At 34.9% G+C, this 17,032-nt stretch overlaps 1 long non-coding RNA gene across 1 annotated transcript; it reads left to right on the top strand.

Annotated features, from left to right (window-relative positions):
• The first annotated feature begins 6,923 nt into the window (after positions 1 to 6,923).
• On the top strand, positions 6,924 to 15,946 carry LOC116662883. Its single transcript, XR_004318970.1, has 3 exons — positions 6,924 to 7,316; positions 11,557 to 11,565; positions 15,937 to 15,946. It is a non-coding gene; the product is annotated as an uncharacterized LOC116662883 (long non-coding RNA).
• Positions 15,947 to 17,032: the final 1,086 nt, after the last annotated feature.

Genomic DNA, 17,032 nt, shown 5'->3' with positions numbered 1-17,032 from the left:
TTACTATCTCATTTTTAATAAGTTTGTCAGTAATTTGGCCAATTAGTGTTCCTGGAAATATTCATTACTGTAGTTAAAACAAAACTAGGGAAAAACCAAAAAAAGCCACATGCAAGAGAAGGATACATGACACACTTCCTCACTCAGTCGTCTGGTTGCTGTTTGCTCTCCCTAGGACAAGCAATTTCTTGATAGACTTGATAGATAGGAAATACTAGTTGTCTGAACATATTCAGTCTCCCTAAGGAAAGTAAAAAAGAATTACATGCTCTGTAAAACAATGCCTCGGATCAGGGCTTCGTGTGAAATTCATCAGGATCTGTTTGTTTTGACATTTTAAGAATCAGTAATGCTCAGAGTTCCCTGCCACTATCTAACTGCACTCAATCTGTTTCCAAATGGGAGAGTTAAAGTTGAATGTATGACTCAGAACAGCTATTTTGAAAAAAATAGTTCAACAAAATATGGCCTCACTGAACTTCACCATTGGTAAGGAGAGAGGAAAGGAATCCAGTCAATAAAGACCCAAAATGGATGGCCCTGTCCTTCTTCCCAACTCAGGTCTCTTTACGGCTGTGATACATTTTCACTCCTCCATGATGTAATTATATCCTGTTGAGGCACAGCACTCTCCATCACTTCAGTAGCTCCTTTAGTTCTTGAAGTTACCGACTTTCTCCAAGTAAGAAAGAACTTAAAGGAAGGTGGCCAGTGAGAGGAAGGAGTGTCAAGCCATCAGGCCCACCTCCATAACCCGGTGTATGACATCAACAGTTTTATTCACATGAGGACAATTGATTCTCCTTAGAAGACTGGTAAAGAACACTTTGGAGAACATCCTACTGAAACTCAAAAAAGAGGAGATAAAATCTATCCTAACCCTATGAGGAAAGTAACTCACAAAATAGGTGAAAATCAAAGGAATTGACGCTCATCCTGGGGCAACAGGTGTGGTCAATTTATTGTGATTAAATGTCACTGAGGAAAGACATAGCTGTACATAGTTACTTAGGTCTAATGGAATATAAGGCTACCCTTTGGGGAACTTAGGAAAAGAGCTGAAACTTTGTTGGTAACAGACTTTACTTCCACAGTAAAATCCGTAAAGTCATCACAGGTATCACTGGCAATGTTAGACTTCTACACCTAGATATATCAGACTCAGATTGTTGAAAGACAAAGAGGTTCTTGAAAGCAACAAGAAAGAAATAACTCATCATGTATAAGAGATCTTCATTAAGATTAACAGCTGACTTCTTATCAGAAACCACTGAGGCCAGAAGGCAGTGGGATAATATATTCAAAGTGCAAAAGAAAACTACTATCAACCAAGAATTCTGTATACAACAAAATTACCCTTCAAACATAAGACATTCCCAGATAAATTAAAACAGTACTACCACTAAAAATACTAAAGGGAGTCCTTCAGACTGAAATGAAAGGATACTGGAAAGTAACTTGAATTCAAGTGAAGAAATTAAGAAAAAAAAAGTGCATAAAAGCTAATTTTAGAAACTCATAAAAAAGGGGGTAGGAAGGCCCTGAATTGAAGCCCACTGTGTACATTCCCTTTTTTGTTAAGGACCATAAAGAAAGAAAATTGGATTAAAATGACTAAGAGTTCTTGGAATATTTCCTGCAAGTGCCAATAATTATAGATTTTGGTTTCTATGTCTCTCATGGCTCTAATCTTCAGTAGCTTATTACAATGAACAACACAACGTAAGACATTTTCCCTACAGCACACATTTAGCTTCCTCACATTATAGGCTATGGGCCAAGATTCTAATTCAAATACATTAGGTTTAAGTGATGTGATAGAAACCACAGGACACGTGAGAGTTGTCAAATACTACACTGTCCATGCTACTGAGCTAGACTGTACCAGAAAGAGGCCAGCTTTTAAGACTTCCAGCTCTCGTCTCCTACAATTCTGAAGTAGATCACTGAGTCCATCTTTATTAAATGTGTATTTTAATGACAGGCTTACAAGAGTGTTTGTTGTTGTTTGTGGTGGTGGTGTGAAGAAAAAAAAAGATAAGAAAAGAAAGAAAAAGAAAGAAAGAAACATGGGCTAAGGTAGCTATATAGGTAAATATAAAAGTATGTATTTTTAGTTTTAACTCTTTTCTTCTGATTTAAAAAACAACTGCCTAAAGCAATAAGATAAAACTATGTTGATAGGCTTATAATGAATAAATATGCAAGTTGTTTGACAATAATAGCACAAAGGGAGGTAAGGAAACAGAGCTACATAGGAGCAAAGTTTTTTATATGATTGAAATGAATATGGCATCAATCTGAACTAGATAGTTATAAATTAAGTGTTCATGGTACTCCCTAGGGCAACCACTGAGAAAATAATTCCAAAAAGTATAGCACAAAAAAATGAGAAGGGAACTAAAGTGGTATACTAGAAAATCTCTAACACAAAAAAGGCAATAATGGAGGGATATAGGAGTGAGAAAAACATAGACAAGGCCTAGGAAACCAATATCAAAATTTAAGATGTAAATGCATAATTTATATTAAGGATATTTACATTAAATGTAGATGTATTAATTGCTGAGTCATATAGTAATTCTATTTTTAGTCTTTTGAGAGACCTCTATACTGTTTTTCACTGCGTCTGCGTCAATTTACATTCCCATCAACAGAGTACAACAGTTCCCTTCTCTCCACATCTGGGCTGATGTTTGTTATTTGTGTTCTTTCTGATGATATCCATTCTGACTGGTATGAAGGGGCATCTCGCTGTAGTTTTCATTTACATTTCTTTGATGATTAGAAACGTTGAGCGTCTTTCATGTGCCTGTTGGCCATCTGCATTTGTTCTTTGGAAAAATGTCTTTTCAGTTCTTCTGTTCATCTTTTAATTGGATTGTTTGGGTTTTTTAATATTGATTTGTATGAGTTGTTTATATATGTTGGATATTAACCCCTTATCAGTCGTATCATTTGCAAATATTTTCACCCATTCAGGAGGTTGTCTATTCGTTTTGTCAACGGCTTCCTTTGTTGTGCAAAAGCCTTTAAGTTTAATTAGGTTCCATTTATTTATTTTTGCCTTTGTTTCCTTTGCTTTAGGAGATGGATCCAAAAAATATTGCTGCAATTTGTCAAAGAGTGTTCTGTCTATGTTTTCCTCTAGGAGTTTTAGAGTATCTGACTTTACATTTAGGTCTTTAATCCATTTTGAGTTTAGCAATTCCACTCCTGGCTCTATATTTGAAAAAACAAAAACACTAATTTGAAAAGATACATGTTCATGGCAGCATTATTTACAATTACCAAGGTATGGAAGCAAACTGTTTATCAACAGATAAATGGATAAAGAAGATACACACACACACACACACACACACACACACACACACACACACACTAGAATACTACTCATCCATAAAAAAGAATGGAAGTTTGCCATTTGCAGCAACATGGATGGACTTGGAGGATATTATGCTAAGTGAAGTAAGTTGGACATAGAAAGAAAAATACTGTATGATATCACTTATATGTAGAATCTAAAAAATACAACAAATTAGCGAATAAAACAAAACAAAAGCAGACTCAGAGAAGAAACTAATGATTGCCAATGAGGAGAGGGAAGGAGGGAGGGGCAATATAGGAATGGGAAAAAAAAGAGTTTTTATGAGATTATATGAAATCATGTATGTGAAACTTTTGAAAATTATAAAGTACTATAGAATTTAAGAATCTTTCATTGAATAAAAAAATGTAGATGGAATAAGCACTCCAATGAAAAGGCATATTGGTTGACAGACTGAAAACAAGACCTATTTATCTGCTGTCCAGAAGAGACAGACTTTAGGTTCAATGACACAAATAGGTTGAAAATTAAAGAATGGAGAAAGATGTATTATGTAAACAGTAAGCAAAAGAAAGTCAGAGTAGCTATACTAATATCAGACAAAATAGACTTTATTTTGAGATCACTCAGAGTAAAGGAGAAGAAGCATGAGATACAATCCCTAAGCCTTTGATTGCTTCACTACAGGGTAGTAGCTTAGAGAGTGAAGAGCATCTGTCACCAGTTTCAACCTCTTGATGATTGTCCCCTCCCTTTCTGCGACCTGGGGAAGCAGGAATTGCATAAAAAAAAACTAAAGTTGATTACAAATGCTTCTAAAATATAATTGTTTCATTTGATTTTATTTTGTATTAAAATTCTATTATATGTGAAATACAGTCATATTTTTACTAAACAATGACTTATATACAAAATAATATAAAACATAAACATCAGCTCAATTAATTTTCATAAGTACACTCATATAATAAAAATCCGGATCAATAAATGGAATAGTAATATCCCAGAACCAACCACTTTTGTCCTTTCTTCTAAGTACTCTCTCCTTCAAAGGATAACTGTTATCCAGACTTCTGACACTATAGGTAAGTTTTATCTGTTTCCAACATGTAATCAGATAGTGTGTACTTTGTTGTGTCTGGCTTCTTATACTTAATTCCATATTTATGTGACATATCCATACTATGGCTATAGTTGTAGTTTGCTCATTCATGCTGTGGTATTGGATTCCACTGTGTGATTATATTATAATGTACTTATTAGTTCTACAGTTGATGAATATTTGGGTAGTTTCCAGATTGAGCTTATTTGAATAGAGGCAATGAATATTTTTGTATGTATCTTTCAGTGAATATATGTAAATATTTATCTTGAATATATAAATAAGATTAAATCTGTTGGGATAGTTTATACCCACGTCCAGTTTTAGTAAGTATTGCCAAATGTTTTCCAATGTGGTTGTACTAATGTACACTCCCTCCAGCAGTTTATGAGAGCTTAGTAATTCTGTATCCTCACCAATATTTGATGTTGTCTGTTTTTCATTTTAGCTGTTCTGATAGGCATGCAGTTGTAGCAATTGTGATTTTCATTTTCATTTCTCTACAGGTGAACACCTTATCGTATGTTTATTGATCATTTTGACATCTTTTCTGGATACCTGCTCATTTTCCTGTTTGGGGTTTCAGTCTTTTTCTCATTGATTTACAAGTATTTTCCCTCAATCTATGGATTGATTTTCAATCTCTAAATGGTGTTGTTTGATGGACAGTCTTAACAATGTAATTATTTTTCTTTCATGGTTATTGATTTTTAGGTCATATTTAGGAAATATTTCCTACTTTATGGTCTTGAAGATATTTTTCTATGCTTCTAAAAGATTTATTGATTATTGATTAAATATTTGTTTATTATTTATACCTTTTACATGCAGATCTATAGTTCATTTAGAGTTAACTTTTGTGTGTAGTGAGAGATATGGGTTGAGATACAGATATTTTCCCCTATGGATGGATATTCAATTGACCTAGCACCATTTATTAAAATGACCACCCTTTACCCATTGCCCTTTAGGGCTATCTTTGTCATGATTTTAAAAGGTATTTTCTTTTATCTTTTTTTCAACTGACTAGTGAGAGTTCTGAAGATGTTAATATTGATGCACAGAAAGCCATGAGCACAGTTCCTAGAAATAAAAACATTGATACTATTATGGCTATTTCTCAGTGCTTTATAGACTAGCCATGCTTAACACATATCTGTTTCTCATGCATCTTTTTTCCTCTTCGATAAAAAATATTTTTTTCTAATAAGTAATGCCGTTTATTAATTAAAAAATTAGAACATAGGAAAAATAATAGAGCAGAAAATAAGAATGACCCATAATCCTAAGGAAAGTCACTAAAGATGTTTGATATTTTCTTCTCATGATTTTTTTCAATAGGTTTATTCTTATAGTTTAATAAAGTTACTAAGTACATAAAAGCACAGGGATTTCAAAGTTGAAGGATAAAGAGACCTAAGTGAAAGTACTGTTTCTACATTTCAGCAGAAGTAGTAAAACATGAAGACTAGTATACTGTGATATGGTGTATAAGTGTATTATAACATTTAGAACAATCACTAAGAAAATCAAAGCAGTATCCTAAAAATATGGTCAGATAACTCACAGGAAGGCAAGAAAAGAGACAGAAATGAGAAACAAAGAGAATAAACAGCAAACAAACTATATGGAAGACTTAAGCCTTATCACATCAATAATTATCCCCAGTATAAATGATCTTAATTCACCAATTAGAAGACAGAGTTGGCAGAGTATATTTAAAAAACAAAACAAAACAAAACATGACCCAACGATATGCTATCTATAAGAAATTCATTTCAAAAACAACTTAGATAAGTTGAAAGTAAAAGGATGGAAAAAAGATGTGCCATGTAAACGTGAATTTAAAATAAAATTTCAGAGAGAGCTTGTAAATGTCTTTATTAGCACACTCATGATGCTCAAATAATCTGACACATTGTCTGTGTGTGATGGATGGATGACTATAGATTTGCAGACTTTCTGAGCTCTTCCTGAACCAAATTACTCAAGTATTAAGTCAATGTCTTATTAATCTTAAAACAAAGAGTAATAACTAGAAAATCATCTAGATGAGCACACTGATAAGAAACTGCTGGCAGGAGGCTACTGGTCAGAAGAGCAGCCAAAGTGAAGGGAAACGTGTGTGCAAGATCAGGTATGTAAATAAGAGCCCAGCTTCATACTTTGCATTTGAAAGGGAGTTTTGATGCATCACAAAAATAGCAATAGAGGAGGGGCAAGTGGAAGGCGGTTTTTTATCCTCAGTTCTATGGGGTGGCTTGTGGCTCTGCTCTTTTCAACGTCTGTCAGTCTCCATCAATATATGCCTGCATAAAAATTCACAAAATTATCATTTGAAAGGTTACAAAATTGTCCACACAAGGAACTTCACCTTTCTACTTGTGGTTTGACAGCTAGGTTGATAAGTTAGATCCAAATAAAGTTAGCCTTCAGTAAGATGCTTTCACATTTACTGTAATCAACTTTTTAGTACATACTCTTTGGACAACCAAGAGCCTTACCCAAATGGACCTGAAAAACTGTTGACCAGACTTGACAACATGCAGCCCACTGAAGTGTTGGAAACCTTGGGGAAAAAGTGTCCCTTACCTTCTCCCTATCTCCCCTAGACCACTGCATGAAAGTGAGGTTGAAAAAAAAAAAAGATGGAAATATTCTAGACTTTGTATATTTTAGTTAGTTCTAGGATGTCCTGTGGGATCTAGAACCCATGAAAGTGACACTGAATCTCCAGAGAAATCCAGTAATTGCCCCCAAATTACTTGTAAACTCCCATATAAAAACTGCCATAGATCTATGAAGGACTGGATCTAGGCCCTCCACGATTTGATAAGAGGAAGCACAAGAGAACTCAGCATGACATTAGAGTAGAAATTAGGTGTGATCCTCCTACAGTCCTCCGGCAATCTTTCATGACCAATCATCATTCTTGTTAGAAATATTACTTCAGATGTTTGGTCTGAGTGCAATCTTTTTTCTCTGTCATGTTCTCTCCCTAGCCAGATGCAGTAAAGGGACATCTTCTATGAACAGAGTGATAAGTTAAATTGATTTCAAATCTCTAACATCAGATTATACTGTGACCTTATGGGGGCCTGGGGTGGGGCAGGGTGGATGATGGGCTTGGGTCATCTTTCCCAGCATTTAAGGTGTTCTTTTTTCAATTGATTCAACTCAATTCAATGAACATTTATTGGACATTTGATGAGACAAGCAATCCATAGGGCCAGTAAACCAGAGGAAGAAAGAAGTAGCTGTCAGTCTCATAAAGGAGTGTGTTAGGTACAACAACAATTTCCCAAGGTATATCCCTCCCTCTTTCCTTTTTTTCTTCTCTACCCTTCCTTTCTATCCTTCCTTCTTTCTTTTTCTTTTCTTTTTTCCCCAGCTTTACTGAGATACAATTGACACACAACATCATGTAAGTTTAAAGTATACAGCATGATGATTTGATACCTGGACATATTGTTAAATGATTACCACAATAGAATTGGTTAACACATCCATCATCGCACAAAATTACCATTGTGTGTGTGTGTGTGTGTGGTGAGAACATTTCTTCCTGAGGCATAGTCTTCCCAAAGAGGCATTAACAAATTCAAATAAATATTGATTTCCACCAGTATCAATCCTCTAGCACCTCTCACTCACCAGTGGAAGACATCAGTGCCCTTTTATAGTAGGTATCATAAAAGCAGTCAGTCCCTTTGCAGAGACCTAGAGAGCAAGGAGGACTTTCTCAAGGTCACCTTTTACTTTCCTGATGAGCACAAAGCAAGTACCAGCACCCCTGCTCTTTGGTAAAGGCATCTCTCATGCTGCAGTTTTCTGTCGCCAGCTATAATGCACTACTGGTGATTTTCATCTACTTCTATATGAAAACATGATAGAATGCACCTCTTCCCTGGGTTATTTCCATAGCGACTGTATTTATTATATTAATGTTTATCACTTGGATGTCATTTAATGAATGTAGGCAGAGGGGAGGGAGGAGACGGAACGTTCGCTGAAAGAAGCTGTGCCAGTAATTCAAATGCATGGTGAAGACAAGCACGCACACTCGCATGGCCATATGGGGGCTGTTTTAGGGCACTGAAGCAGTTAATTTTGTTTTAAAGACACAAGCTTAGATCTTTTTGACTTTGTTGAGAATGGAAATTATAAAGCATGCGAGGCTTCAGATCAAAATGCTATATTATTTTCCCCTCCCCACCTTATCTGAAGAGTGTAATGTCCTGACAATGGCCCACTTCTTGAACTCTTTCCAATTTCAGATATTTCCTATCTCTTTTAATACCTCATTGCTTTTGCATCAATTACAGCCTGACCTAAAGCTGCACGGGAAGTGGAAGTGATATATCGTGGAATCCATTTAAATGAATTTCTGATGAAAGAATAAAACTGTTAAAAGAATAAATTTACTGCACACAAATTTATACAAACCCCATATATGCTGTGAAATCCTCTTAAATGAAAAACTGATGAAAGATTAAAATGTTAAATGAATTAAAATCCACCATACTGGTGAAATATAATGATGATTTGACCTCCTAAATGAATGGCTGAAATGAAGATATAAATTTGAAGTGCTCCAATGTGTCAATTTTAAATGTGTGGTGAGCCAGCATAACACAAAAATATGGTTCTTGCTATTAAAGGAACACGTTCTTTGTTGAACTAGCCATTATTTAGAAACACCTGTGTTGGTTCCTCGCATGATGAAAAGGCAAAATAATCCTGTTTCTTGCAGAAGGCAACATTGTTCATTAACTTCTCCCTTTTTCCCTAATCTTTTATCATTTGATCTCTTCAAGTTAGATTTCAGCTGGCATATATAGTAGCTAAGGGGTGAAAAAGAACTGGGACCCTTGCATGGCCATTTCTATCCTTCAGCAGGGGTCCTTACTAAAACAGACCTTATGTCTTATACAAAAAATGCTAGCATTAAGTTGTAAATTTTCAGTGAGACACAGGGAGTTAGCCGAGCAATTCCTATTAAGAATTACAACTCCACCCGTCTAATTCCAAATTTAACATTTAAAACAACAACAACAACAACAACACAAAACTCTGTTGTGAAGTTCCTAGCAGTTAAAGTAAGTTAGCAAACTAGTCTCTTGCCCGGAAGAATTGTATGTTCCAACTCGGTTTGGGGCACAGGTGATATGTATTTTGTTGGTAATAAACTTAAGCCTTGGTCAGGCAAAAATCATACTCTCTAATTAGGTACAACTGGGAAGCTTTGATCATTGCCAGGAAAAACAAAAAACCCAGCTGCCCTATGGAAAACTTCACCTAGCAGCTCTTTGACCTACATTCAGATTATGTAATTACAGCCATTTGCAGTTAGAAGCCATGGCCAGAAAGGGGTCATTATCCCCATAGTTTAATGGGGTAGGGCCCTCAGGTAGTGCCCAAATTTCTGGGCATATGGCCAAATGCATGTGACCATTAATTCAAATGCATCTAGTGATTATCAAATGATATATAATATGCTTTAAATGATCAAGAGGGGTGGGGCATTTGTGCCAATTAAGTTTGGCCAATCCTGAACCTGCATCTAGGGAGGAATAGAAAGTTACTTCTAGAGAGCTTTTTAATTTTTCATCAACCTGAGATGTTCTTGGGTGGAGAAGCTTTAGTGGACTTCCTGATGAGGAGAAAATCCTGGAGAAGGTTTGCAAACGGTCCAGGGTGGTCTGTGGTGGGAGTTGGAATAGTCTTGAAGTAAATATCCTGGGGGTTGCAGCATCTCTTAAATTACTGTCTAAAAGGCCAAGTGTTTTGCCTTTCGTGGATAATCTTGATGTAATTTTTCTGTTGCATTTGTTGCTACACCAGCTTCCAAATGCCTCAAGAGCAAGAACTGAGTCAGTTATCTCTGCAATTCCAAGGAAACCAAAAATACTCAGTAAATGTTGGCTTAAACTCAGTACAGAGCAACTTTACTCTGGCTGAAGTCATAAGTAAACAGGATTTGGGACTTTAGCACCCCCTGGGGGAAGCCATAGTTGGCTTCCCCTTATATTTTTTCATTATTTCCAGAATATTTATAGAGTGCCTCTTATGCGGCACTCGGTACTAGGAATGGAATACCTATCTCCAAGAAGCTTCCTGTCTGTCAGAAATGCTGAAAGGTCCCGACTAAATGTTGTCCAGCAACAATTATTACCATGGCCTGTAGGAGGCACAGAGATGCGGTAGTAAACAAGTTACATTTCCATCTAAAAGATGGGGAGAGAGGCAGTTACAGCTGAAGATGAGAAGTGTTCTGAGAAGGGTAAGCAGGGAATAGAAAAGAGAATTAATATCTAAACTAAAACCTGAAGAAGCTAAATAGGGAAAAGGAGTATAGAAATAAGAGGTGAGCTACACCTACCAGTTTACTTCATTTTGTGGATTCATAAGTTCTACTATTTGAATTCATTCATTCTTCATTAACATACAGATACTTTCATTTTCAAATAAATAATAAGAATACTCTACCAATTGTTCGAAACTTTTTCAATAGCTTATGGGTACTCACAGTTTATGGTTCCTTTTTGTACATGTGTCTACCAAATAGGTCAAGTGTTATCATATAAAATTGAATACTTATTGATATTACTACTAATGACTAGTGTCATCTTAGGGCTTAAAGATTTCCAGGACTTACGAGAGTCATGTGAAAAAGAATTCTGACATCACTGAGTTAAATAAAGCATAGTGGAAGTACATTAAATTACTGAAGATTTAAAAAAACTATATTCTTTAAATTGTAACTAAAAATATTAAAAAAACATTATTTTTAGATATTCATTGAAAATGAGTATTTATCTTCACTTAATTTTTATTGAAAAACCTAAAGATTAATTCGAATTATAGATATGATTTAAATGAAAATAATATGTATATGAAATAGACATTAAAATTAACATGAAAGACAACTAAAAAAGTCTAAAAAGTTATTTTTGAACGTTTCAAAGACTTCTTTTTATCGTCATTCTTTTTAGGTTTTTAATTCAAATATATTAGGAGTTAGAAAACCAAATCTCAAATTCCACTTTACAGCTCAAACTGCCAAACTTCCATTTTTGTATGCACTTTATCCTTTCTAGACTGAGACTTGGTATAAAATGAGGTGATAGGAGTTATGAATATCTGGTTCACCTGACGGTGACTCAGGCTTTTCATTTTATATAGCGCTGTCTGCTTATCCATCTGGAAACCATCTACTCTCCAGTCCCTACCTCAGAGGAATAAACCCCTGATCAACTACATCAGAATCACCCAGGGAACCTGAATTTACAAAACGCATAATCCTTGCCCCATGCCCAGTCTGCTGGATCAGAATTAGGGGGCAGGCTTGGGAAATTGAGTTTTAACAACAACAACAAAAATTAACAAAAGTAAATTTTGTGCACACTTCAGTTTTTAAAATGGTGAAACATGATAGAAGGTAAATCTCCAAATATGAACCTTTGAATAAGGGCCCAGAAACTCAATTTTGCTGTTGACTAGGATTATAATTCAGAATAATAGAAAGATTGGGGGGAAGTATATATATGTGTGTATATATATATATATCCCTGGTACTTTTAGAGAGATTGGAGGGGAACACAATAGAGATAGGGAAGAAAAGAGATTATTTCCCAACTATGATGCAGCAGCACTCAGAAGACAGAGCTCCTTTAAAGACAGTCATAGCCTGTGAAAAATCATTAGGGGAAAAAATAGTGAGAAAGGGGGCTAAACCTTAGAATTCTAGCAAGGATCACACAAGCCCTGGGTCAGGTACATCATAGGTCCTCAACAAATTTTTGTTGAATGGATGGATGGAAATTCTGAGCCTCCTTTTTAGTGTCAGTGTATTGGAAATTACAATTGTAAAGTTTCCGGGAAAATGGGATTTCATGTGTTTCAATCACAAATATATTTTGCAAATCGAATTGTGAATTACAGTTAGATTGCTTGCAAGTGTGACATGCTGGACTGTCTCCTAGGGCATTTTCCTAGATACCTACAGGAGACTCATCAAGTAATACGGATGCTTTGCGCCAGTACCAAGCTGAAGCAAGGTTTCCAAATACTAGACAATCATGATTAATTCCTGCTTTATTTGACAGTAAATATTGACAGAATTGATCAGATGAGCATCACTTCACCTGAGGTTTCATCCAGAACTTGGTATATAGGTCAAGAATTTGGGGATTTAAAACAAACAACAGGTAATTTCTCTGGCAAAGTGTTAAAGTTAAAAGCTCTTGGCTAAGAATCCGGAGGACAAGATTATACTACTAACTCTGCCACTAATTCACTGCGAGAACTTGGACAGGCTATTGCATACCAATCAGTGAAATAAGAAAATGAGACTATTATTCACAAGGTTTATGCCAGTTGTAATTACTAATGTGCTGATAAATGGTTAACAACTGGATTTCTAAGGAGGAAAAAGTCCTCATGTTAGCATTTTCTAACTTATATGGAGTGAAATTTCTGAGTCAGAGGATACACGTGAACATTTCTAAGGCCCTTGATAAATATTGCCAAATTTATGTTCAGAAAGATTGTACAATTTATACACTCACAGTGAAGAATGAATGTTTTCCCACAAAATTGCCAACATAGGGTATTATTATTTTTAAAATAGTTTTTTTTTAATTTGGCAGCCTTTTCTTCTGAATCTATAGTTCTTAACTGGATAAACATTTAAGTATACTAGTTAACAATTGGTATTTCTTTCTTTGAAAAATGTCTGCTCATGAACTTTGCCATTTGTCTATTGCATTCTTAATGGGTTTTTCTAATTAATTTTCATAAGTATGGTATAAGTTAAGTCTATAACCCTTTGTTAACGTGTTGCAGATATATAATTATAAAGCTGTTTAAAATATGATTATAAAGCTGAAGTATTATTTTTTAATTTTTTAATTTAAATTTAATTTTTTTTTTTTTTTTTTACTTTTTGACTCCCTTCATCCATTTCTTCCACCCTCCTGCCTTCACTTCTGGCAACCACCAATCTGTTCTTTGTATCTATGAACTTGGTTTCTTTTCTTTCTTCCTCTTCTTTTTTGATTCCACATATAAGAGAATGCAAATGGTGTTTGTCTTTCTCTATTTGACTTGTTTCATTAAGCCTAATGCCCTCGAGATCCATCCATGTTGTCAAAAATGGCAAGATTTTATTCCTTTTTAAGAATGGTTGGATAATATTTTATTTTATCTATATCTATAACTATATCTATATCTATATCCATATCTATATCTATATCTATATCTATATCTATATCTATATCTATCACATCTTCTTTATCCATCTGTCTGTCGGTGGTTGCTTGGGTTATTTCCACATCTTGGCTATTGTAAATAGCATTGCAGTGAACATGGGGGTGCATATATCTTTTTGAGTATTTTCATTTTCTTCAGCTAAATACCCAGAAGTGGAATTGCTGGATCATACAGTAGTTCTATTTTTAATTTTTTGAGGAAACTCCACACTGCTTTCCATAGTGGCTGCACCAATTTAAATTCCCACCAACAGTGCACAAAACTTGACTTTTCTCCATGTCCTCGCCAAAACGTGTTATTTCTTGTCTTTTTGATAATAGCCATTCTAACAGGTGCGAGGTGATATCTCAATATAGTTCGTATTATATCTTTTGAAATTAAATCTGTGGATAGTTTTCCCATGCCTTCACTAACTTTTCTGATTTTTTATTTTACATTTAATCTTTTAAACCATTTAAATTTACTTTAACATATAGTATGAGGAAAGGATCTACAATTCATTTCCCCCCCCTCAATTTTGCCAATTTCTCATCTCTTTTTTGAAATATCTCTCTCTTCCCAACCGGTTTATATCTTAGTCATCAAATGTTAAATTTTAATATATTGAGAGATCTGTTTTTGCCCATCTAGCCTTTTCTATTGATCCATCTGTCCACTCTCATGTCAGTATCTTCCTATTATAATATATGCCCTATTATAATCAATTTCAATATCTAACAGGTAAGTCCTAATTTCTTTATTTTTTGAAGTTTTCTTAATTTTTTTATAGGTTAATTCTTCCAGGTAAGTGTTGGAATGGCTTTAGCCTGTTAAAAAAGCCAAATAGGATTTTTAATGTATGTGTGTGTGTGTGTGTGTGTGTGTGTGTGTGTATTATTGAAATATATTCAGTTTACAATGTTGTGCCAATTTCTGGTGCACAGCATAATGCTTCAGTCATACATGAACATACATATATTAATTTTCATATTCTTTTTCACCATAAGTTACTACAAGATATTGAATAGAGTTCCTGTGCTGTACAGTACAAATAGGCTTTTTATATCTGTTACTTCCCCAAAAAAGAAATATATATCAAAACATCTCAATGTGTGGATCTTGTTTGTGCCCTGGTTTTTTAAAATTACAACAACAAAAAAAGAACACTTAAGTGCATTTGGAAATGTCATTGTAAATTTGAACACTGGATATTTTAGTATATTAAGAAATTATTAATTTTTAGGTGCAATGTTAATACTGTGATTATATTAAAGGGCCCTTATCATTAAAGGGGCATAATAAGTATTTATGAATAAAATAATGTGGTCTTTATAATTCTGTTTAGAATAGTAATAGGAGAGGGAGAAATGGAAGGATGTATAGAAGGGGGGGATTAGTATTAACCTGACGTTTATTGGGGTTGAGTGATGGAACTTCATTTTATTTTACTATCTGTTTTTGTATATGATTGCAAGACTTCGTGTTAAAGGATAAATTTTAAGAGAAGATTTAATCGTGACTTTCACAGACTAAAATGAACATACGTCAAAGACTGTTTCTAATTTATTATTTAATAAGGAAACCAGTAAGATGTTATAATTAGTTCAAAGGAGATTTCACAAAACTAAACCTTGTAAGTAGTAAGTAATGCTGAAATGAATTTACAACACATGGGGAATGTGGTGATAGTGGCAGGGCAGTGGTAGTTCTGTATGGCCATAGGACAAATGCACTTATGACTATGTTGAAGAATCCTCTGCTTGGAATCAGTTTTCGGCAATTTACAGAGTCGTTCAAAAGCTTAAAGGCAATGAAAACTGCAGAAATGCCGTAGAATCAGATGACTTGACAGATGTGTTTAGGCAACACTTAGTTTTTTCAGTGGTGATACTCAGTAATCTTTTCAGCCCATTTCAGTTTTTCATACTTTTTCCCGTAGTGGCTGTAGTGGGCAGAATAACGGCCCCCATTAGCTCCCCAGAGCTAATGAATATGTTACCTTGCCTGGAAAAGGAAATTGTGCAGATGTGATTACGCTGAGGATCTTGAGGTTGGGAGATTATCCTGGATTATCTAGGTAGGCTCAATGTAGTCACAAGGATCCTTATAATGAAAGATAGAGGCAGGAGAATCAGAATCAGAGAAGAACATGTGATGATGGAAGTAGAGGTCCAATAGACGCAACTGCGGGCTTTGAAAGTGGTGGAAGGAGGCCATGAGCTAAGGAATGCAAGCAGCCTCTAGAAGCCAGAGAAGGCAAGGAAATAATATCCTTTAGGATCTCCAGCAGAAATGCAGGCCTGATGACATCTTGCTCTTAGCCTCGTGAGAGTCATTTCTGACTTCTGACCTCAGAACTATAGGATAATAAATTTGTGTTATTTTAAACCACTGAATTTGTGATAATATTTTTACAGAAGCAATAGGGAATTAATACAGCCTCCAATCACCCAGTACTTTAAGATCATAATTATCTCAAAGAAGGCTTGTTCTTGAGGACAAAAAAGGCTGGTCCCACTATTTCTGGGCTGATTATTTACACAGGTGCAGCAAGAATGTTAATGAAATTTTTTGAGATTATTTTGCAGATCTAGAGCTATACAATATAAAACAGCCACTGAGGACTCAAACTTAATTTGTCTAAAAGTTTCCATAGGGAATCTCTGATTGGACCTTTATAAATATCTTATCTGTTCTCATAAGATAGAAAAACAAGCCCAAGAAATTATCTGCTCCAGATTTCATCTGCAGTACCTTATACATTTGAGTGAATTCCTCTGTTCCAAGGGTTTCCAAATTTTTAAGGCTCCTGCCCTGTAAGGAAGAGACCATCTTACCACCTATAACACTGGAATGCTGTGAGCCAAGATTCCTGGGAGAGCATTGTAGCCACTGGTTCCATATGTAAAACCAGCTTCTTAAAAATGGCTTGTCCTATTTGATTCAATGTACATTATTTTCAGAAATGGCATTTCAGCAAGACATTGTTTGCATAACTGATTTTAACAATTATAATCTGTTAAAACAGAGGACAGATTCCTACTGAACCTATACACAAAACTATATCACCATCAAAAGTAAAGACGCTTACTAAGGGCTTTGGAATTTTAGAAAGTCAGTGAGAATCAGCTATAATTTAAAAATGTTTCATTTTAGCTTAAAAAAGGAGCATTTACTAAATTGTTTTGGGTTGCAAATAGCTTTTTAAAAGATGAGATTTCATCTATCCAGAAAATAGGAAAATAAAACAACAATATTCTAAAAAGAAATGACTACAATAAAAATTTCCTCATCAGTTTACTTAGATCTACTTAATTAATTCTTGATCTGCTGGACCTTGGGTTACC

Source organism: Camelus ferus, chromosome 1 (genome assembly GCF_009834535.1).
Source record: "Camelus ferus isolate YT-003-E chromosome 1, BCGSAC_Cfer_1.0, whole genome shotgun sequence".
Taxonomy (NCBI): domain Eukaryota; kingdom Metazoa; phylum Chordata; class Mammalia; order Artiodactyla; family Camelidae; genus Camelus; species Camelus ferus.
This window is presented reverse-complemented; position numbering and strand designations above follow the sequence as displayed.